The sequence below is a fragment of the Vespula pensylvanica genome, chromosome 4, assembly GCF_014466175.1.
Source record: "Vespula pensylvanica isolate Volc-1 chromosome 4, ASM1446617v1, whole genome shotgun sequence".
NCBI classification, from domain to species: Eukaryota; Metazoa; Arthropoda; class Insecta; order Hymenoptera; family Vespidae; genus Vespula; species Vespula pensylvanica.
In genome coordinates this window covers 7581923-7604422 of record NC_057688.1, presented here as the reverse complement: position 1 = coordinate 7604422, position 22500 = coordinate 7581923, and the positions used below count along the sequence as shown (strand labels likewise).

Below are 22500 nucleotides of genomic sequence, written 5' to 3'. Positions count from 1 at the left end.
AAAGAAAAAAAAAAGAAAAAGGAAAAGGAAAAGAAAAAAGAGAAAGAAAGAAAGAGAGAGAGAGAGAGAGAGAGAGAGAGAAAATGTACCTAACTAATTACTTACTTGCTATTTCAATGAATACAACAATGTATACTTAAAAAATATATAAAACTTTTTAGGTCACATAGAAAGAAAGAAAGAGAGAAAAAGAGAGAGAGAAAGAGAGAGAGAGAAAGAGAGAGAGAGAGATGTATCAAAATCAACCAAGCGAATTAGCGTAGAGAAATTCAAGGAAATAACAAGCGAATACTTGAACGAAATACGAATAAGTTATTGTAGACTGGAGGTATGTATATGATATTCCATGTACGCGTATATTCAACGAAGTCGTAGAGCACGGCGCAAAGGAATAGAAAGAGAAGGAAGAGGAGGAGAAAGGGGTGGAGAAGAAGGAGGAGAAGGACTCGCGAGAGGGTCGGTAGCAAAGAGAGTGGGGTAGCTTTATTCGTTCGCGACCTACTTACCTTCGTTGTCGGTGTTATACGACTTCCATAAAAGTGTCAACTAAATCATCGCCCATCCCCAAGCCTTAAACCGCCTTGCCGCTGCTGCTCCCTGTGCGTTCTACTTTGAAAGTAGATAGGAGATATTCCGTAAGAGAGAGAGAGAGAGAGAGAGAGAGAAGGGTGGGGTGGAGGGAGGAGAGATTCTTATTTTTTTTCTGATCAAAAATAACAAAAAAGAAAAAATACGTAAAAAAAGCAAGAGAAGAAGACGAAAGGTTAAAAATGATCGTTCGCAACGACGACGTTCTCTTCTCGAAAACTCCTTCTTCTCTTTAGAATTTATATAGCGTGGATATAAAAATCGTCAATTTGCTCGTTTGAAATAGAATCGTAAATATATATTATGCGATATATACTTCGTATATAATGTAGGATATTCAGAGAGAGAGAGAGAGAGAGAGAGAGAGAGAAAGAGAGGGAAAAAAATTGAGTTTGTTTTAGGAACTCGCTATTCGACTTTCACGAGAGAACGTTTGCGAGTAAACGCGTAAAAGCGCATTTATCGAAAAAGAGGAAACTGTAGTAACGATAGTAGCAATAGCAGCAGCAACCGGAAGGAACGTTAAACGACTCGCAAAGGGACTCGAAGTAAAACGTTCACGAGTTAGGACCGATTTCTTCCTTGGATATAGTCCATATACATACATACATACATACATACATATATATATATATATATTATATACATATACATACAGATTTGTATGCGTACGTCTGTGTATTTGTGCGAACACCCTCATCGTACGTTTGGACTTTGGCCAGAAACTTCACACGTGATCTCAGTTGGCACGTCGGTTGTGGCACATCGATACAGAAGCGTGAATACAACAACGTCGGAAAATGTCGACGACATTTTATTGAATCCTACTCCATTTTCTTTCCACTTTATTATCGAGGATTTTTCTTTCCTTTCCTTTCCTTTTCTATTCTTTTCTCTCTCCTTTTTTCTTTCTTTTTTTTTTTTTTTTATTTTCTTTATCGAGAAAATTTTTATCGTCGAAGATTCCTATGCTCACGAACGTATGTAAGTATAAGTGGTCAGGTTTTATCCATTTCCTAATATACACGTGCTTTCCGATTTTTTTGTCTTTAAATATCCAATGAAAATAATAATAACAAAAAAAAAAAAAAAGAAAAAGAAAAAAGAAAAGGAAAAAGTAAAGGCAAAGAAAAAGAAAAAGAAAGAAATCTATCCAACTCGGAACGAATTAAAGTCGATTTCTTAATGTCACTTCGTACGTCTCGTAGAAAGAGCAATTTCAAACTCGGCTTTCTTTATCGCGGTGAAAATGGGAATCCAATCGTCTGTCGTAAGGCGATAACAGACAAGAGAACGAATGAACGTTCGCGATCGAACGATGTTGTAATATAGAAAATTATAATCGAATTATCTCTACCTGTATATATCGATTAATCTACGTATATATACAACGTATCGATGGAAAAAAGATGAACGAGAGAAAAGCAAAAACGAGGAGAGAAAAGAAACGACGTGTTCTTTTTCTTTTCTTTTCATTCTTTTTCATTTCTTGTTTTTTTTTTTTTTTTCTATTATTATTTATTCTTTCTTCTTCCTTTAAAAATTTTCAAGAATTTCCGATCGATTTTCATTTAAGCCGTAACATAATTTTCTCTCATTTTACCATTTCTTTTTTTCTTCTTTCCTCTTCAAGATATCTAAATATATTTCTTCGTAACAATAAGACGGTATAAGATTCTTCGGAATACTTAATTGTAAAACGTGAATCAGAAGGACGAAGTTAAGATGGTAATTCGGTCGATTCGATTTAAGGAAAGATCGGATATTCCGGCAAGCCTTATAACGCTTCAACGCGTTCTCCATTTCGCGCAATTACTTTTCATTCCTTCTCTCTCTCTCTCTCTCTCTCTCTCTCTTTCTCTCTATCTCTTTTCTTTCTTTAAGACGAAAGAAAGAGAAAGAGAAAGAAAAAAACAGAGAGAGAGAGAGAGAGAGAGAGAGAGTTCATCTCGATAAGTGAGATAGCACCGAGCGAGTTCTTTGCGCTCAGCAAATTTGTTCGCGTGGAAGCATCCTCTCGAGAAGCCTTTACACCTTTTTATCCAAAAGCTTCCTACGAAATTAGGTGCCACCAGTGACATTTCCCTTCTCTTTCTTCTGCTTCTTCTTCTTCGTCTTCCTCGTTCTCGTCTTTCTCCTTTTCTTCGAAGATCATCGTTCGATTCGAAGGACCCGCGACGACGCGGAAAACGAGAAAGAGTCGTACGATATCTTCCTATTCGCTGACAAATTCTTTCCATCTCGTAGCCGAATCGTTCCTCTCGCATTTATATAGAACGATGAAGGTCTCCATCACTTTCTGTCTCTTTTCATAGTCGTCAAAACCTGTCATAATGTCAATAATATCCTTCCGTTTGGCCGGGGAAACCTTTTTCTTTACCTTTCTTCTTCTTCTTCTTCTTCTTCTTTTTTTTTTATTTTTTATTTTTATCTAAGATTTACGTCGGAACGTTTGTTAAAAACAAATAAATAAATAAATAAATAAATAAATAAATAGATAAGTGAATGAATGAATATATATTTTTTATAACTCGAAAAAATTCATAAAAATTTACATGAAAATTAAAATCGAGTGATCCTGTGATCATGTGAATTTATTATATATTTGCCTACGTAAAAGGTTTCTCTTTGCTCGAAATATGAAACGTTCCGGCAACGTCAAGGATAAAGCAATGGAGATGGACAGAGAGAGAGAGAGAGAGAGAGAGAGAGAGAGAGAGAGAGAGATTTTAGGAGAGTAAAATTTGCTCGAGCACGTGGTAGTCGAGATAGCCAAGGACTATATCGATTCAACCGCAACGTGCAAGAGGCAAGATTGTCTCTCTCGGCAAAGATGGCCTTGATTATCGTCAGAAGCCGCGGTTACTCTAATTACCAGCAGCTAATCCGAGTAATGTCACGGGTTATTAAAGCTGCTTGCCTAGAGTCACCCGGCCCGATTAGCTACAGGCTGATTCTGATTAAGGTAGGATCCCCCTCGCTGTTTCCTTCGACTTTGTCCTCGGTTGGAAACGATTGTTCTCTCTCTCTCTCTCTCTCTCTCTCTCTCTCTCTCTCTCCCTCTATCTCTTTTTCTCTGTATAAACATATTAAGAAACGTTTATACTTGATCTAGGAACTTACCACTAACGACATTGTTCCAACATCCGTCATTAAGCTCTTTGAATGTTAAATGAAATTTTAGATCGAGATCGTACGATTATAATGCCGATTGAATTTCCTAATAAAATCAATCGAGTTTCTTTTGATCGTCGATTGAAATCGACGATATTCTTGATTGCACGATTTATAGTGAAATCAGTGTTACTTTGAAGGATCTTACATTTTTCCTTCTTCTTTCCTTTTTCTTTACTTCTTTCTTTCCGTTCTTTTCTTTTCTTTTCTTTTCTTTTCTTTTCTCTTTCGTTTCGCTTCGTTTTGTTTTGTTTTGTTTTTTATCTAACCAGACAGAAAAACAAATTTACGGAGATTCAAGAGAGAGATAGAACTCAGGAGGATGATGAACAGACAGCGACGTTAGCTCTGGTTTTAATCCTCGCCAACCCAGTCGGTAAGCCAACGAGAGCTCTGCATAACTCTTCATTCACGAGTTTAGCCGGTATAACCGTAACTTACTTCTCCGCAAGTTAATCGCACGCGCCGTACAACCCTTTCACCCCCGTATATACACACCCTTCATTTCCATTTTCCTCTCGCTAAGGTTCGTTTTTTTCTTTTATTATTATTATCATTATTATTATTATTATTATTATTATCATTATCATTATCATTATTATTATTACGAATAATGTCATTAACTTTATTATTAAGAAAGAAAATCAAACGGTACTTGCATACGCATCTTAGCTTTCAGTAGCCACGAAAATTCAAGAGTATGATGTATGAGCTCGACAAGTCAAACTCGTCGAAAGTCGATCTCTCGTCCATTTTTTTTTTTTTCTATTTTCCTTTCGTTCCATTTTTCTTTTCTTTTTAATTAATTAATTAATTTTCTTTCTTTTTCTTTATTCCCCTACCTTTGTTTACAAAATTTTATTTAACTTACGCATTACTTCATACTCGTCGGAACGAAAAGTTTCTACGATGGAAAGTCACCTCCCCCACCCGATGAGACTATGAACAACGCGTAATGAACGGCCGATATGCGGAAAGTATGCTAAACAGGAACACGATACGTTCTACCCCTCCTCCCTTTCTTCCTACCACCCTCCCACCCTCTTAATGCCTCGCATAGAGTCACAGGGCTTCCATGGAATTTCATCACGAAGGAGCGCGTTGCGCCTTATCGTACATACCGCACGCGTCACACTACTCCACAACTTACCTATTTCGAGTTAATATTATAACCTGTTATCCTTCAGGATTTTATTCGTTCCTACGAAAAATTCACATATTTCAATCGAACGAATCTATTGTATCTTCGCGTTCGCTTATAATCGATGCAAATTTATACCCATTTTATTTTCTTCTTTCTCTCTCTCTCTCTCTCTCTCTCTCTTTTTTTTTTTTTTTTATTAAATTATACAAAATTTTAACACACATTCTCTCCTTCTCTCTCTCTCTCTCTCTTTCTCTCTCTTTATTTATTATCAATATTAAAGATATTAATATTTAAATGATAATAAATATTATAATTACTTAAAAGATAAAGCGGGGAAATCTATTATAACAATAATTCGAATTATTATTTCTTAGGTAGTTAAAAATGGCTTCATTATAATTTTTCTATCACACACGATGACCGTGGCATTAAAAGCACGTACGCGAGTACGGGGGAAGATAAATTGCATAATCGTTCGCATGAAAAGAGGCAACCTGCGAGTAAGAAAAAAGGAAGCCGAAGAGAGACCAAAGGGAGAAAGAAGGAGAGAGAAAAAGAGAGAGAGAAAAAGAGAGAGAAAGAGGATAGAACGGAGAAAGATGGAGGTAATCAGTGATTCTACTTGTTTGAATAATTACTCGCTCGGTGTGGGAGTCGCTTCGGCTTGGACAGTGGTCCGCAAAAAATGAGTAAATAGAAGATAAAAAAAGAAAGAAAAAGAACAAGAGAGAGAAAGAGACAAAGACAGACAGAGAGAGAGAGAGAAAAAGATAGAGAGAATATGCGTGAACGCTAGAGAGCTGGAGCTCGAAACGATGCCGGGAAACTTTAAAGGGGAGCTCGCTCGTTTGGCATATAAAGTAGCGTCCACGATGTCGAAGCCATTAGTCAGAGCTGCCAGCGACTTTACGTATACGTTCCACCACTGTGTCCATCCTTTTACTTCCTACCAGAAGGTAAAGTATTACGATGTCCAATGTAAAACGTATTAATCCTAACAAATTTGTTATTAATCGTTTTCGAGAAAAATAATCAAGAATCGAATAAAAATATACTTCGTTTTCTTTTTCTCTTCATTTCTATCTCTCTTTCTCTCTACGTATGGGTGTGTGTAAGTATTGTGGATATATAGGACGGGTCAAAAGTTCCTTCTTAGGTAATTTAAAAAATCAATTACTCCTTTTCGAGAAGTTTCAAGCAAATTCTTTTTTCTCCTCCTTTTTTTCTCCCCCTCTTCCTTTTCTTTTCCATTTTTTCTTTTTTTTTTTTTTTTCGTATATTTTAAAACTACAAACTTAACTTGCAAAACTACGAGAACTTAACTAGAAGCCTAAGAAAGTCTCGAAAAAAAAAAAAAAGAAATGGAAAGGAAAGAAAAAGGAAAAACAAAAAGTAAGAAAAGAAAGTGTAATTGATTTTTAATACCACCTAGGAACTTTCGGCCCGCCCAGTATAAGCTCCAGGGAAATGTAGGGCAGTACTATATTACGTCATGAAGTCTCTCTCTCTCTCTCTCTCTCTCTCTCTCTCTCTCTCTCTCTCTCTGTTCTTTTCTTTCTCAGAAGTGCACAAGTTTTTGGCGACCTCAACATAGAATTTCCAAGAGATAACCCCCGAACATTTTTCCGATTTATTCTCACTCAAAGAAGACTCGCCGAACTTTCGGATTTCCTGATTTGCACGGTTGGGTTTCATTTCTTCTCGAATTTCCAACAATACGATCCTCCTACGTAAAAGAGGAAGAGGAAAGAAGAAGCAAAAGCAAAAAATGAAAGAGAAAGAAAAAGAAAAAGGAAGAAGAAGAAGAAGAAGAAGAAGATGAAGAAGAAGTAAAATTCGATAGGTTGAAGATTTTCTAGATGAAATACCTCCGACATAAAAATACACACACACACACATATATATATAGATATGGGAAAGAAATTTGAGCTTCGTAGAATACGAAGAGGATGTACACAGGAAGATTCCTAATCACGAGAACGTCCTAGATCTCGCAGATCATCGTGCATGAGGCACACGGTAATTACTGTTCTCTAACGGACGGCCATTGGACCCTCTCTCTATTTCTCTCTCTCTCACTCTCTCTCTCTCTCTCTCTCTCTCTCTCTCTCAGCTGGCATCGTCCTAGGGACACAACACCAACGCGAGGCCATGTATTAAGGGACGAGACGGTAGCACGCTCCTGTCTTCGCACAATAACCCATTGTTGCCCGTTCCACGTTACCGTTTCCTCGGTTACTGCTCATCGAAGACAAAGCCTCTAGTTTCTCTCCTTCTCTTACTCTCTTACTCTCTCTCTCTCTCTCTCTCTCTCTCTCTCTCTCTCTGTCTCTCTCTCTCTACCTATCTATCTCTATCTATCTCTATCTCAACCCTCTTCCCATCATTTTAGTTCTATTTCCCAAATTAATTGTTCTCATCTTCTATAAAGCATCGTCTTCAAAAAAAGAAAAGAAAAAATTGTCAACTCAAATTCCAATAGAATAATCCTTAAATCGTAAAGTCATAATTTAATTACAATTACTTCTTCGAAAATCGTTTCTTCGTATACCCTTCGCATTATTCCACTAGCTTCTAGTTTCAATATAATTCGAGCTGTTCCCGTTGGTTTAATCAAAAATCGATTTAGTCAGAAACGTTTCTCATTACGTAAATACGTATCAAAGGACGATGATTGAACGTGTATTGTCGTTTGATTTCCGGTCTCATAAATCATTTACGTGCGACCGTATTCATTTTCAAGGTGAAAATATAGAAAATTATTCGACGTTATTTATATTCGTATAGTCGATATCATACTGTTTTCTCGAATTTCCGGGGCAATTATATAGGGCCGGTTTCGTTTACTATGCGATTATCGAAATATACTGCAAATTATTGGAATATCTGTGTACCAAAAAGGGAGAGAGAGAAAGAGAGAGAATAAGAGCGAGTAGAAATTAAACAAATGGTTAAGGAGTCAATGATGGATGATAATAATAATACAAATTACATAATCTCTGTCTCTCTGTCTCTCTCTCTCTCTCTCTCTCTCTCTCTCTCTCTCTCTTTCTTTCTGTCTCTCTTTCTCTCTCATTTCGGAATCGGTAATAAATGAGAAATTTTCGAAATACGGGATTTAAGCGTTTCAGGTCGTTCACCTCTTTTAACGTTCCTTTGTGCGAATTGAAATTTCTTTTTTCTTTTTTCTTGTCTTCTCTTTTTTCTTTTCTTTTTTTTTATTTTTTCTTTTGGCGGGCAAGGTCTGTACATAGGTAAAAAAGTCTTTGGCGAATCTCGAGGCTTTTAGAGAAAGAGAGAGAGAGAGAGAGAGAGAGTCCAACCCTTCGTTGGAGTACAGCCAAGTAGGCGGCCTCGAAATTGACGTCCAGGATCAAGAAACTCGTCCCACGATACTCACAAAATCGTTCGCATGAACGAAACGTCTCTTATGATTTTTCAATCATTCATCCTTTTTCAGCTTTATCTTACCATCGTATATCTCGTATCGCTTTGTAGTATTTTTGTACGAAAAGAAAAAAGAAAAAAAAAGAAAAAAAAAGAGAAAGAAAGAAAGAAGAGGAAGAAAACGAAGGAAGAAAATGACAAATATCGACAAAAAAATATTATTAAAAAACCGGAGAAGATAAGAAAACATTTATCACGCTTTCGTATAAGAAAGAAGAATAACTGGAAATGAAAAAAAAAAAAATAATTAAAAAAATAAAAAAAATGTCATCGAGTACCTTGAAAAATGTTTTCCGGATCGAAAAAAAAAAGAAAAGAAAAAGAAAAAACAATTAATTCGCATCATCGATCAACTAATCGAACGATTTCGATGAAATAATTTTCACTCTTTCATTCAACTCGCCGAATCGGATTTCAGACGATCGAACTGTCTCGAAAGATTTTGTTCTTCTTTTCTCGTATTTTCGTATTTTCGTTTCTATCTTTCTTTTTTTTTACTCGGCTTCGGTAAAATCACGTCGATCACGTTGCTTCGTGCGGGCGCCTCGGCGAGGTGGATTTTTGAAAAATTTTCGCGCTTTTAGAACGACGGGACGTAACGCGTTGCAAGCGAGCCGACGCGTCCATTTCACGCTCCATTTATGCAAACGCATTCCGAGTGTGCGCGAGCGCGCACACCAATGTATAAAGTCCATGAGTGTAGGTTGGTCCTCCCCCGTATTCACGTGATAGTGCATAATTCAATGTGATTTAATACCTACGGGAGTGTAAATTTTCAAGGATCCGTCTCGAAGTCGCGATACCTGAACAGTGAGAAGCGAGCGTGCGTTTTCAAGCGCGGAAATTTACTCTTCTCTCGAATTTTTTTAAATTTTCTCTCTCTCTCTCTCTCTCTCTCTCTCTCTCTCTCTCGGTTAGTCCGTCTATTCGTCTCTCTCTTTCTACGTCTCTCTTTTCAGAGAACCATTTACCGTTAAAATCGAACGGTGCGACCGTGTAAAGGATTTGCTCGATTTTTATCGAGAAACCAAAGCTACCATTTGGGATATCGAATAACTTTGAGAATGTCGTTCATTATAAAAGACCAACATGAAAGATATCAATTCCAAAGTTTTTCTCTTTCCTTCTCTTCTACTTCTTTTTTCTTCTTCTTCTTTCTCTTTTATACATTTTTCATTACATTTTTAACATACCTATAAATACATATATCACATTTAGGAGTATCTCTTTTCGCTCTTTTTTTTTTTTTTCTTCTATTCTTTTCAAATTTTCTAATATTAGTAAGTAAAATGTTTTTATCAGTTAGTATAAATGTTACTTGCTACAATATTTTATTAGTCAGTAGAAATGTTTTTAATGTATTTATCGGTTATCGTTGATTGTCATTAAAATAGATATTTAGTAGATAAAATAGAAACTACAAGGATAAAGGATCGTATCGCATAGTTGCACTCTAACAATGACTCTCTCTCTCTCTCTCTCTCTCTCTCTCTCTCTCTCTCTCTCTCTCACTCTATCTCTCTCTTGATTGTGTATTTTGAAGCTCGTACCTCTCGGATGTAGCCTGTCATTATCTCTCGTAATGAGATTATAGAGTACCTTGATATATTATCCAGGGTATGGTATATTCGACGATCTAATTTAACTAAATTCATTCGGATCTCGTCTTTCTTTCTCGAATTACACTTTTAAGTATAAATAGACGAAACGCGTAAATAAAGAAAGTAAACACTGTAAAACGTATCAAAGCTTTTCGTCGTGCTGTATTTGTTCCTGTAGTATTTCTCTCTTTTTCTCTATATACATACATACATACATACATACATACATACATACATACATACATACATACATATATATATATGTACATATACAAGTAAATGGTGATTTTCCTGAAAGAAAGAAAGAAATAAAGAAAAAGGAAGAAATAAGTACGAAGGGAAGAAGAAGGTTGTTCTCGATTTCCTTCAATTCGAATCTGTTAGCTCGGAGGTATCAGTGAAAAAGTTTACAAGCATCTTTGATACTCTCTGAAAGCAAAGCTACGTGAAAAGAAGATACAGACATGTTATCGCATTTGCGTATCGTCTTTGACATTTTACGCTCGTTTCCATTCAACCTCTTTACGATATATCAGAGAAGCGTAGCACAGCACTCGTTATCTCATTCTATTTTCCTTTTTAAACGTTGCAGCCGAAAGAATCGGAATAAAACGCAAATGAGAGATTTAACGCGGGAAGAACCTTCCGAAAGGAGGGGGACTTCGATTAAATTTATTTCACGAAAGTTCGTCCGAGTTATACAACTTCGAAACTCTTAACGAAAAATCGAAATATGAAAGTTAAAAGTTGAACAGAAATATATAGATAGATAGATAGATAGATAGATAGATAGATAGATAGATAGATAGATAGATAGATAGATAGATAGATAGATAGATAGAGAGAGAGAGAGAGAGAGAGAGAGAGAGGAATAAAAATTAAAATACATTTTTGTCTTTTCTTTTCTTTTTTTTTTTTCTTTTCCTCTTCCAGAGAGAAAGATAGATAGATAAATAGATAGAGAGAGAGTGAGAGAGAGAGAGAGAGAGAGAGAGAGAGAAAGAGAGAACTCTCGAGATCCATTTTAGAAAAAGAGTATCTCGTCTATAAGCGTTTAAATTAACAGGAATGAAAAGTTGAATTTGCCGTGAACGAAGGTTTCTGAATGCGGTCCTAAGTAAACTGATTTTTCGCGTAGGAGAAGCTCGTTCCGATGGCGAGAACGTCGGGACTGTCTTTTCCTTTTCTTTACCCTCTTCTTTCCTTTTCTTTCTTCTTTCTTTTTCTCTTTTTTTCTTCTTCCCCTTTTCTTCTTTTTCTTCTTCCCCTTTTCTTCTTCTTTTCTTCTTCTTCTTCTTCTTCTTCTTCATTTTCTTCTTCATTTTCTTCTTCTTCTTAGTCCATCCTACCGCGAACTAAATTCCCCCGTTCCTCTCCCCTCCTCTCTTTGGTACCTTCCTCTGATTCTTCTTTTAAAAACTTTTCCTACCGACGTTGAATGCTCTTAATACGGCCCCTAAATAAATTGATTTCGGCTAGTACTAGCGACGCGGTAATTACTGTCTGCAAAGATTTACGAGTTTCGAAGCGGCAACTCTATCTCGGAAAGTTCAAGAATTACAAGACTCGACTTGGTTTCTCCCTTATATCAAAGGATTCCAAAGAGTTGTATACCTTTATCAATAATGAAAAAATAAGACAGAAAGATACAGAGAGAAAGAGAGAGAGAGAGAGAGAGAGAGAGAGAGAGAGAGATGAAAAAAAGTAAACAAAAGATGGAATAAATAACAACCCTTTTTAATAGCCCCTCAATTTCCTCCGAGATAATCAAGATAAATCGATGATGAAGAAGAAGAAGAAGAAGAAGAAGGAAAACAAGAAGAAGAAAAAGAGAAAAAGAGAAAATAAAGAAACAAAACAAGCGTAATAAGAGTAAATACGTAATTTATAACGATCGATTTCCAATCACGGTAACGAAATACGAGTCGTTAGGTAATTCCACATTTAGCAAGTAGTTGGTACGATAACACTTCGTCGAAATAATTGAACGAGCGAGATCGCTCGCACGTGAAATTCACGGACGAGGTTTAAATTCGATAGGGGCAAGGGTACGGCGAGTGGTTACCAACCTTCTATTCGCGAAAAAATGCGATGAGATATAGGTATTCGTTTACGAGTAAGGACGAGATCGAAAATTAAGGAGAAGAAAAAGAGGAGGAAGAAGTAGAAGTAATAGAAGAAAAAGTAGAAGTAGAAAAAGAAGAAGAAGAAGAAGAAGAAGAAGAAGAAGAAGAAGGAGATTAGCAAGAGAGGAGCCCGGAAGCGGTGCTGTTGGATGAGATATCGAGAAACCAGGACAAACGCGAGATAGGGTGGAAGAAAGTATGTGTATGTGTGAGTGTGTAAGTGTATGTATGTGTGAGAGATAGAGAGAGAGAAAGAGAGAGAGAGAGAGAGAGAGAGAGAGAAGCAGCAAGGTGGAAAGTGAGGATAGGAAAGGGAGACACCCTGGACCAGGTTTTGCTTCGCTCCTCGACTTCGCCAGGTTATGCATCCAATTCCATTTCCCATTTCAACTTTTCTCATCTCTAACAGCCCTCCACTACGGGCGAGTGCTTCACGGGAGAAGTTAAATACCGTTACCGTAATGTCCGATCATTATTTTAGCCATTAAAATAGCTCAAAGAGCGAGAGAATGAGAAAGACAAGGAGTGAGAATGAGAAAGAAAAGGAGAGAGAGAGAGAGAGAGAGAGGGGGAAAATAGGAGAGATTTCAAGAGAGAAAAAAAAACATGGAAGAAGCAAATTTCTTTTCTCTCGACTTATCAAACAAATCTTTTCTAATATCGGAGCGACATGCTTTTTTTTCTTTTTCTCTATCTCTATCTCTATCTCTCTCTCTCTCTCTCTCTCTCTCTCTCTCTATCTTTCTTTCTCTTTCTTTTTTTTGTTCTTTTCTTTTTTCATCACGTATTCGTCGGTACGCTTATAAAAATGTATCGTTATATTCGCGTAATTCGTCCCTTGATATTCGAGGACATTTAATGTATTAGATTATTTTAACGGATCACCCTCTTCCATTCTTCACATTTTTTAGATTTATAAGATTATTTATGATCATGTAATTTTCTTCAGATCTATGACATTTATTAGATTTATTAAATATATTTGAGATAAATGATCGATTTATTTGTTTATGATTTATATATAAATATCTCGACGGAGGGAAAAGCAAAGCGATTTGCGTAAAATAAAGATATGAATGAAAGATTCAAAATAAAAGACAAAATAGAAAGAGAGAGAGAGAGAGAGAGAGAGAGAGAGAGAGAGAGAAAGAGATAGAAACAATGTATCAAGATACGGTTTGTCAAGGCTCGGAGAATTTATATGCGACGTTCGTAATTAGGCAAAGCGAAATCGAAGCCGAGTACAAAGGCTGCTTAATCCGACGTGCCGTCACGTTTGAACGGTCTCGGAGGTTCGATAAACGTCCTCCTCCTTCTTGTCCTCCTCCTCCAATACTCTCAAAGCGAAACGCGCGATCGCAAACTCTAATAGACGACGCGCTATCGTTCTACGGTTAGCGTCAACCAGAAATTATAGACTCGGTAATCGGATACGATAAGTCGCGCGATCGTAACAACTATAACGTAACACGTCTCATCGATATTAGAAGAAAATTGAAATAAGAAATAATTGTCTCTATTCGATTAAAAATGAACGATGATAGTGAAGAGTAATTTTAAGCGAGATCGTTTCGCTTAAAATAAATATCATGAAAAAGTTCTCTCTTTCTCTCTCTTTCCTTTTATCTCTATTTTTTTTGCTAATTATAGATTATCAACAATCAATCTTTTGTTTATGATCCTTAAAGAATTAAGAAAAAAAAAAAAAAAAAAAAAAAAACAGAGAAAAAAGAACAAAAATAATCAGTCGACTCCCGTCCACCGATATAATTTTATATAATAATTTTACTTAACTTTACTGTGTGGGCGTTACGGTACATTAAAAAATTTCTTTCCTAGGATGCACGTTAATCAAGGAAAATTATTTCATCCCCCTTCAACGTTCACAACTATGAGACTGATGACATTCGACGTAAACGTTCTCCCTTCTTCTTCTTCTTTCCCTTCCTTTTACTTCATCTCTTTTTTTTCTCCTCCATCTCATCGTCCTCTTCCTCCTTCTCCTCCTCTTCCTCCTCCTTCTTCTTCTATGGCTCTTATTTTCTTTATATCCCTCTAATTACCGTCCCTATCTATTCTCTTTTTTCCTCCGGAGAGAATAGAAGCGTGTACTTCGTGCAAAATTAATCGAGGGAAAAAGAGGAGAATTATTTCGTAAACCCGGCACTTCGTTACCTTGTTTCCGCGTTTTCTCGCGAGACGCGGCACAATGGAAAACTGAAATTTCGGAGTAAAATTTCGTTGTATTATTAGCCTTGCCCTGCCCTACCTTACCTTGCCCTGCCCTGTACTTTTTTCTCTCTATCTCTCTTCTCTCTCTCTCTCTCTCTCTCTCTCTCTCTCTCTCTCTTTTTCTCTCTTTTCATAAAGAAAAATACGACGAGGAGTGCTCTTGCCTCTAGTATAATCCAACCGTAATGCTTCTCTTGCAAGAATTAGGTGACTCAAATTGTGACGAATTAAGGATACACATGCACATACTTCTTTTTAGCTAGCATAAAAAAAATATATATATAATAACGTATACATTTATAAAAATAAATATAATTATATATATATATATTTCTATACGTGTATATATATGTATTTATATATATATAAATATAAATATATATAATAAATAATACATATATATATATAATTAAATATACATAATATATATATAAAAAATACATATATACTCACATATATATTTTTATATCTGTATCTACATATAAAAAAATATATATACACACGTATATATTTTTATATGTGTATATATATATATATATACACACATATACACACACATATACACACACACGCACACACATTTCCTCGCTTTTGAAAACAAAGATATAAAATTACATAAGGAATATCGATACATTCGACCTGATTCGATCATTCGATAGAAAGTCAATACTAAATCCTCATTTTAGATGCTTCATTAACGTGCTAACCTTTCGAGAATAGCTGAGTTCTCGGTGGTTTGAATCAAATACACGAAAGCGAGCGAGCGAGAGAGAGAAAGAGAGAGAGAGAGAGAGAGAGAGAGAGAGAGAGAGAGAGAGAGAGAGTCCATTGTACTATATTCCACAAAGCGATGACGTCTTCCTTGATTCAAATGGACGTCAACCTATAATCGGCTTAACACTCTGTCATAAGCCCATGAATATCGAATCCGATCGAATCCTTTATGAGGAGCAGCATCGAATCGTGGAAATGGACGTTGCTACTATTTCGTATCACGATAGAGAATGAAATTTTTTTTCTATAATACTCTTTCAATTTTCCGACTTTTGTGTATTTTCAAATGGAATGACAACAGAGCAATAACAACAAAAACAATAACAACAACAACGACAGCGACAATAATAAAAAATTAACAAAACGAAAAGAATCGATTTCAAACGATGATTAAACCCTTATCAAATCTATTTCCCTTTAAATATTATTCCTTCTTTTTCTCTTTCTTCCTTTCTTTCTTTTTCGTCTCTCTCTCTCTCTCTCTCTCTCTCTCTCTCTCTCTCTCTCTTTTTTTAACACGTCAACACCATCTACTTTCAACATGCATACTTTCATTATCGCAATCGTTTCCAGGTTATCGCGTGCAACCACACGAACGTTAATCTCGGGCGATTTCATTAATGTAATTGCGTTCGTACAAACGCGATCGTCTAACAAAGCAAACGGGTTAGTCCTCGAACTAACATAGCTCTCTAAACAAACGGACTAGAAAGAGAAAGAAGAGAAAAAAAATTAAAAGATCAAAAAAAAAAAAAAAAGAAGAGAAAGACAGAGAGACGACCTCAGAAGAGAACGCACAGAAATAACGAATAACGATGAAAATCACGAGAGGGTGTGACGGGGTGTTGAGATGGGGAGATGGGGAGAGGGTGGATTTGAAAATCTCATAATTTACAAACAAAAGTTAACGTGGACGAATATTCTAGCCAAACGTTATCTTTTATCTATTAATCGATATGTTCGATTAATATTCCATGTAAATCCGATCAATTATCAATCGAACGTACGGGGATATTACCAGACATAATCGTTGGAATATTTACAAAACAAATACCTTTGCGATTCCTCTCGTGTGTTATCATCGTTCGTATTGGATTCGATTACACGAGAATATGGTAATTTTCGATAGAAATAATTTCTCTCTGCGACGGGTAAAGAGAGAAAGAGAAAAAGAGAGACAAAGAAAGAGAGAGAGAGAGAGAGGGAGAGAGAGAAATACACACACACATATATATATATATATATATATCATTTGATTAGATACTTGTCAAATATTATAATATTTAACAAAGGTTTGCTAATAATCGAATATTAAATTGCAAACAAAGTATCTCAAAGATCATGAGTTATTTGATAAAATGGATAATACGTGTAAGATATATGTGTACGTACAGATATATGTGCATATATATATACATATATATGAACACATAGAATTAGAAATCAAAGAAAACAGAGATGTAGTGAATGAGAATCGGTAATAGATCGAACACGCGTCGCTATGTTCGTAGCTGTTCTAACGTCGTCGTCGCGCAAACAATTTCGTTTCATCTAACGATCGTCCTAGCGAGCGGAAACTCGAGGTAAGTAACGTTATGGGCGGTGCAACGTACGTATCTATGTATGTATATACGTATATACGTATATACGTATGTATATATGTATCATAGTTGGAGCGAGCGTTACGTTTGACCTGCTTTTCCTTCCTTCTCTCTCTCTCTCTCTCTCTCTCTCTCTCTCTCTCTCTCTCTCTCTCTCTCTCTTTCTCTCTCGTTCTTTCTCTAGCCAGGCCACTGGTTAATTGCGTTTACGTGTACGAACCGTACTTTCTCTCTCTCTCTCTCTCTCTCTCTTTCTCTCTCTCGGATATTCTCGTTTTTACATGTCGCCGGATACGTCTTAATGTCCTGTAAAATCCGCCGAAATATATCCGACCATCTCTACGGATTAATGCTCCTTAACCGGCCATCCGTAAACGCAATTCACGCGACAAAAACTAGCAAACCATTTCCCCCATTCGATCTTCTTCTATCGCACATAAGATCCGACAGACAGACAGTGTCTCAACACCATCTTGATTATACATTAGTTAACACCATTCTTTCACATAACACGATCGTCTATCATTTCGTTTTATTTCTTATTCCAGATACATATCGTTCGTTCGAATGATATTATTGACGACGATAATTTCGTTTAAAATATTTTTATTCGATTTAACGATTTGATCGATAAATCTATAATCGATAAAATTATATATCATTCGTTAAGAACGTCAATACGTCAATAATTGTCATCGAACGATTTTAATAATCTTGCGGGCGATGCGAATAGAAGTAAGGTCAGAAGAAAGTATATTATACTGTGTATGTACATTGTTAATTACAACGTTTCAAGTTTTATGGCTTCCTGTAGTATGGCACTGTACGTCCTACGATAAGAAACGTCTAGCTCTAGAGGCACGTGCACGAAACGATACTAACTTCCACGTTGGCTGGCCGTACATTATGGTCAGATTCGAAGCAAAAACGAAGAAGCTTGGGAGGAAGCGTTTAGTTGAGCGAACAACCACCCCTCGTAGTTAATGTCGACTCTCGAAAAACGATTAGAGGACTTGACACATTACGAAGCACGGTCAGATGTCTCTAATAACCATAACTGCCAGATCTATTAAAAACTATCGTCGGTTGGTTTTTGTTACATGAAAAAGGAAAATAACAAGTATAAGCTATAATTAAATCGTTTCAATTCGATATTTTCGTCAATTGATCTATTTACAATCTACAATCTTACGAATAAATAATAATCGTAGTATAATTTTATCCTATCTGTTAAAAATTGTTATTTCTGATTTTTCCTCTCTCTCTTTCTCACTCTTTGATTTAATGATCGATCAATGAAACTCTATTTCTCTACGAATAAAATCGATATAATCGAAAGAACGAAAGATTCTATCGTGTGATACATTAGTTTATTAAAACGTTTACGTTTCCAAAGAGACACGAAAGAAAAAAGAGAGAAAAGGTAAACAAATTTTCCAAAAAATAGAGAAATAGAGCGAACGAGAAGGAAGATGTAGAAGTAGCAACGTGAGTGCCGGCACGCGAGCATCTAAGCGGGGCCAACTATACTTGGGATATCAGAACATAACGGCTGCCATTAAGATAACAGGGCCGGGGTGTGATTAAGCCATCTAATTACCACGAGACTCCTCGGCCCTTTAGCTCATAGCCCTTGTTTTCGTCTGGCCTCTTTCTGCTCTCCAAATTTCACAGCGATTATGAACGTACGACAATGGACGACAATGCAAACGAACGAACAAATTAACAATCAAAATCAACGTGAACGAAACGTTCTATTAATAAACATACGTATCTACACACTTATGTAAAATGTATAAAATTTATGCGAACATCTATATACAACGTACGTACATATATCGATAATATTATTGCGATAACATAGTTTTTTTCTTTCTTTCTTTTTTCTTCCTTTTTTTGTTTTTGTTGTTGTTATTTTTTTTTTTTTTTTTTTTAATACGTTCGTACAAATTTTAATCGGTAAACAGGAAACATTCGTCGTAAAAATATTGCATTGGGATATTCGTACGACGTGGAAATACAATTTTATCAATGATTAATGGCCTTAATCGGCTTACCAGTACGAAGAGCATAACCGGCAGTAACGATATTTATAAATAAACAGGGCCGCGAGTAGGTGGATACGATTTTTCAATTACCGTTCGGAGATTTTATCGCTTTACGAGAGAACTCGCGCGGCGTTGGTTGGTTCGTTGGTTGCTTGCTCGTAACTTTCCGAAATCGATGATATCGTTGGCGATATCCGATCGGCTGGATAGCAAAACGAGAACGCTCGTGATTATATCGACGATGTACCCTTGCTTGTGTAAACGTTAAACATATACATATATACATATATATATATATATATATATAAATACAATATATGTATTTATACACATATGTATATACAGATACATATTACATTACGTACAGAATAGATATGCGAAGGGTTGCAAAGGAATATACGCAAGTTGTTAGATATCTAGGATTGCAACGACGTAAATTAATCACGTTTCTATCATACAACGTACATACAATGGTTGTTATACGATGGACAGCTGCTTGATTAATACCTATGGAAACACGTACCAACATACATACGTATCCTATATGTATATCCACATACACACACACACATCGTTCTTATACACCAGAGTCCCAGAAGGGTTGTCTTTCTTATCAGAGAAATCAACGATATTATCAACGTCGAGTTCCTGGTTACTCTCTGCTCTCTGAGAACGATCAGAAACATAGTTATCCTGATTACGATAAACCATCGTACGGAGACGACGAGCTCGTTACATGCTCGTACATATTCGCCACGAGAGTATTCCTAATATTCCCGGGGCTACGCCTAACGTACCTCACGATATATTACCCTCCGTGCCGGAGATAAGTCGACATTAATTGTTGACGATAACGTGGCGAACCGTGCCGTCCTACTAACCCCCCCCCCTCCCACACACCCACTTACCCACCCACTCACCTACCTACCTACCTACCTACCAACCCCCTGCGGCATTAATTATGCTAATCATTATGTTAATCGGTAATGACTTTGTGGCTTAACCAGTTGGCCTCTAAACATCCCTCGCTCGGCCTATATATCGAAACATCATTTAAATGCGATAATTCGATCGCATTTGATCCTATCTGATAGTATTTCCTGGTATTTAGTAATTCATAGTATTTTGTAATGTAATCAGTAGGAATAATGTTTTTTTTTTGTTTTTCTTCTCTTCTCTAAGAGTTTAGCAAAGTGAAGCAGAGGGAAAAGAAAATGAAAAAAAAAAGAAAAGAAAAAAGAAAGAAAGAAAGAGAACAGTAGAATACGTATGGTCGAAGAAGAAACAAGAAGCGTTTACGTTCGTAAGCTTACGGGGGAAAAATTGGGAAAAAATGTCGATGGAAAGATTTCAGTGAGCGAATGTATAGTCGAAGGAAGAAAGAAAGGGAGAAAAAAAGCAATAAATAAACGAATAAAATAAATGAAAAGATAAAGAAGAAGAAAAAAAAAGGTGGAAGGCAACGAAAGGAGATACATCAAGTGAAAAAAAGTAACAGATATAATAAAAAAAAAAAAAAAAAGAACAAAGACAAAAATAAATTAGATTAAAATAAAACGTATAGTAAAAAAAAAAAAAAAACAGTTAAAAAAAAGAAAAAAAAAAGAAAGGAAGGAATAAATAAATGAAAGATAAAGAAGAAGAAGAAGAAGAAAGGAGGGAAGGCAACGAAAGAAGATACATCAAGTGAAAATGAAGTGACAGATATAATAAAAAAAAAAAAAAAGAAAAAAAAAGAAAAAAAAAGGAACGGAACAAAAACAAAAATAAATTAGATTAAAATAAAACGTATAACAAAAAAAAAAAAGAAAAGAAAAAAAAGAAAGCAAGGAAGGGAGGAAGGAAGGAAGGAAGGAAGGAAGGAAGGAAGGAAACGAGAGAATAAAGTCGATTTGACGGTAACGAGGTGGCTCGAAAAGAGAGTGGAGGGGATAGGGGGTAGGAAGAGAGAAGAGAGAAGAGAGAAGAGGGGTGTAGAGGGGTATAGAACGAAAAGGAAAAGGAAAAGCCGGACAAAGGGTACTCGAGCGAGTCAGCAAAATTAATGGATGGTAGCGGCAGCGCGTTCATGGAAAATCTAAAGGTTGGTACGGTGCGGCGCGCTGCCGCGCCGTGTCCTGCCGTACCGTACCGTGCGGTGCAGTGCGGTGCGGTGCGGTGCGGTACGGTGCGATACGGTACGGTACGGTATGACACGTTACCGTACGATTCGTTCAACGCGCGTTCGAATCCAATCGCGCGATAGGATTCTCGATGCTGAACGTAACGCGACGTGTCGGGGTGGTACCGACGTCCAAGCCGAAAAGCATTGGCTTCGCACGCGTCAGCGATTCCTGGACCGTGAACAACACTCGGTAATTTTCGTACTGCTAAAGCTGTTCGTCGACGAACAGAGAAATGAACAGAGAGAGAGAGAGAACGAGAGAGAGAGAGAGAGAGAGAATATGAGAGAGGGAGAGAGAGATGAAAAGAGAAAGTAAGAGAGAGAGAGAGAGAGAGAGAGAGAGAAGGGAAGAGGAACGAACGATGTAATTACGTAGTTAGCGAGACCTCACGTAACGGCTTGACATCTGTCTTCCATCTCGAAAGTTCCTTCCCTCTCATCCTGCATCTCCCATTGTCGTCCACGAAGCGCCCACTTCGCGCCTCGGGAAGCATTTTTCATTGCCGCCCGGATACCGGATCTTTTCCTCGTTATTTCCAACGAAAATTATTACGACGCTCGTTTAATCTCTAACTTTCCTACTCCTACTCTTACTCTTACTCTTACTCCTACTCTTCTTCTTCTTCTGGATCTTTTCTTTTTCTTCTTTTTCTACTACTTTTTAGCTCGTCTTCTTTAAACTTCTTTTAGAATGTATTATCTTTCGACGTTTCTCGTAGTAATTATTCTCTCTCTCTCTCTCTCTCTCTCTCTTTTTTTCTCTGTCTCTCTAGGTCGTTGTTTTATATTTTATTCGTATATTCGATCTGACAATTTTTGATAATTTAATTTTAATAAAATTTACATTATATATATATATTTCTTTAATAATTATGGTTAAGAGATGGTAATAGTTAGAAATTTGTCAATGTCATTTTTCTTTCCTTTTTTTCTTAAGCAAGTGGTTAACGTAAAAATTAGCTTAGTAGCGGAAAGAAAGAGAGAGAGAGAGAGAGAGAGAGAGAGAGAGAGGTTGAGATAGCACGGATCTCTTGGATCTGCATAAGCTCGAAGGAGTTTCTTGAGAGAGGTATATATGTGTACGTGTATGTATGTGTGTCCATGTGTAAGAAAGAGAGATAGAGAGGGCAAGAAAGGAAGATGTAGAAGGATGAGAAGGGTAGGAAAGAAGAAAGACGAGGATGTACGAGGACAAAACGAGGAAGCGACAGCGGGCTTGGAAGACGCCTAAGAAAAGTCTAATCCACATTCATCAGGCTTATAAAACATCGCGCGAGAGTGAGTAAGAAAGAGAGAGAGAGAGAGAAAGAGAAGGAACGTTCTCAGCTTCCACGAAGATACCAAGACGTGGAATAAACCTTCCACGTCTTTGGCCAACGTTATTGCTAAGAATGAAAGAGAAAGAGAGAGAGAGAGAGAGAGAGAGAGAAAGAGAGGAAGAGAGATCGAAAGAAGTCGACAACGTTTTCCTTTAGCAAGTGGAAAAATCGACGGATAGACGAGAAGAACTAGAAGAGAGATAAGACGATCGATATTCATCGGACACCGAATTTTCTCGTTTCTTTCAGAAAAGGAACAGAAAGAAATGGTCGTGAAAA

General features: G+C 36.7%; 1 protein-coding gene and 1 long non-coding RNA gene across 3 annotated transcripts in view; both read right to left on the bottom strand.

Moving 5' to 3' along the window:
* LOC122628912 (E3 ubiquitin-protein ligase MIB1) overlaps positions 1-22500 on the bottom strand; it is a 422298-nt gene that overhangs the window by 270135 nt on the left and 129663 nt on the right. The window lies entirely within an intron of this gene.
* LOC122628924 overlaps positions 1-22500 on the bottom strand; it is a 47024-nt gene that overhangs the window by 4787 nt on the left and 19737 nt on the right. The window lies entirely within an intron of this gene.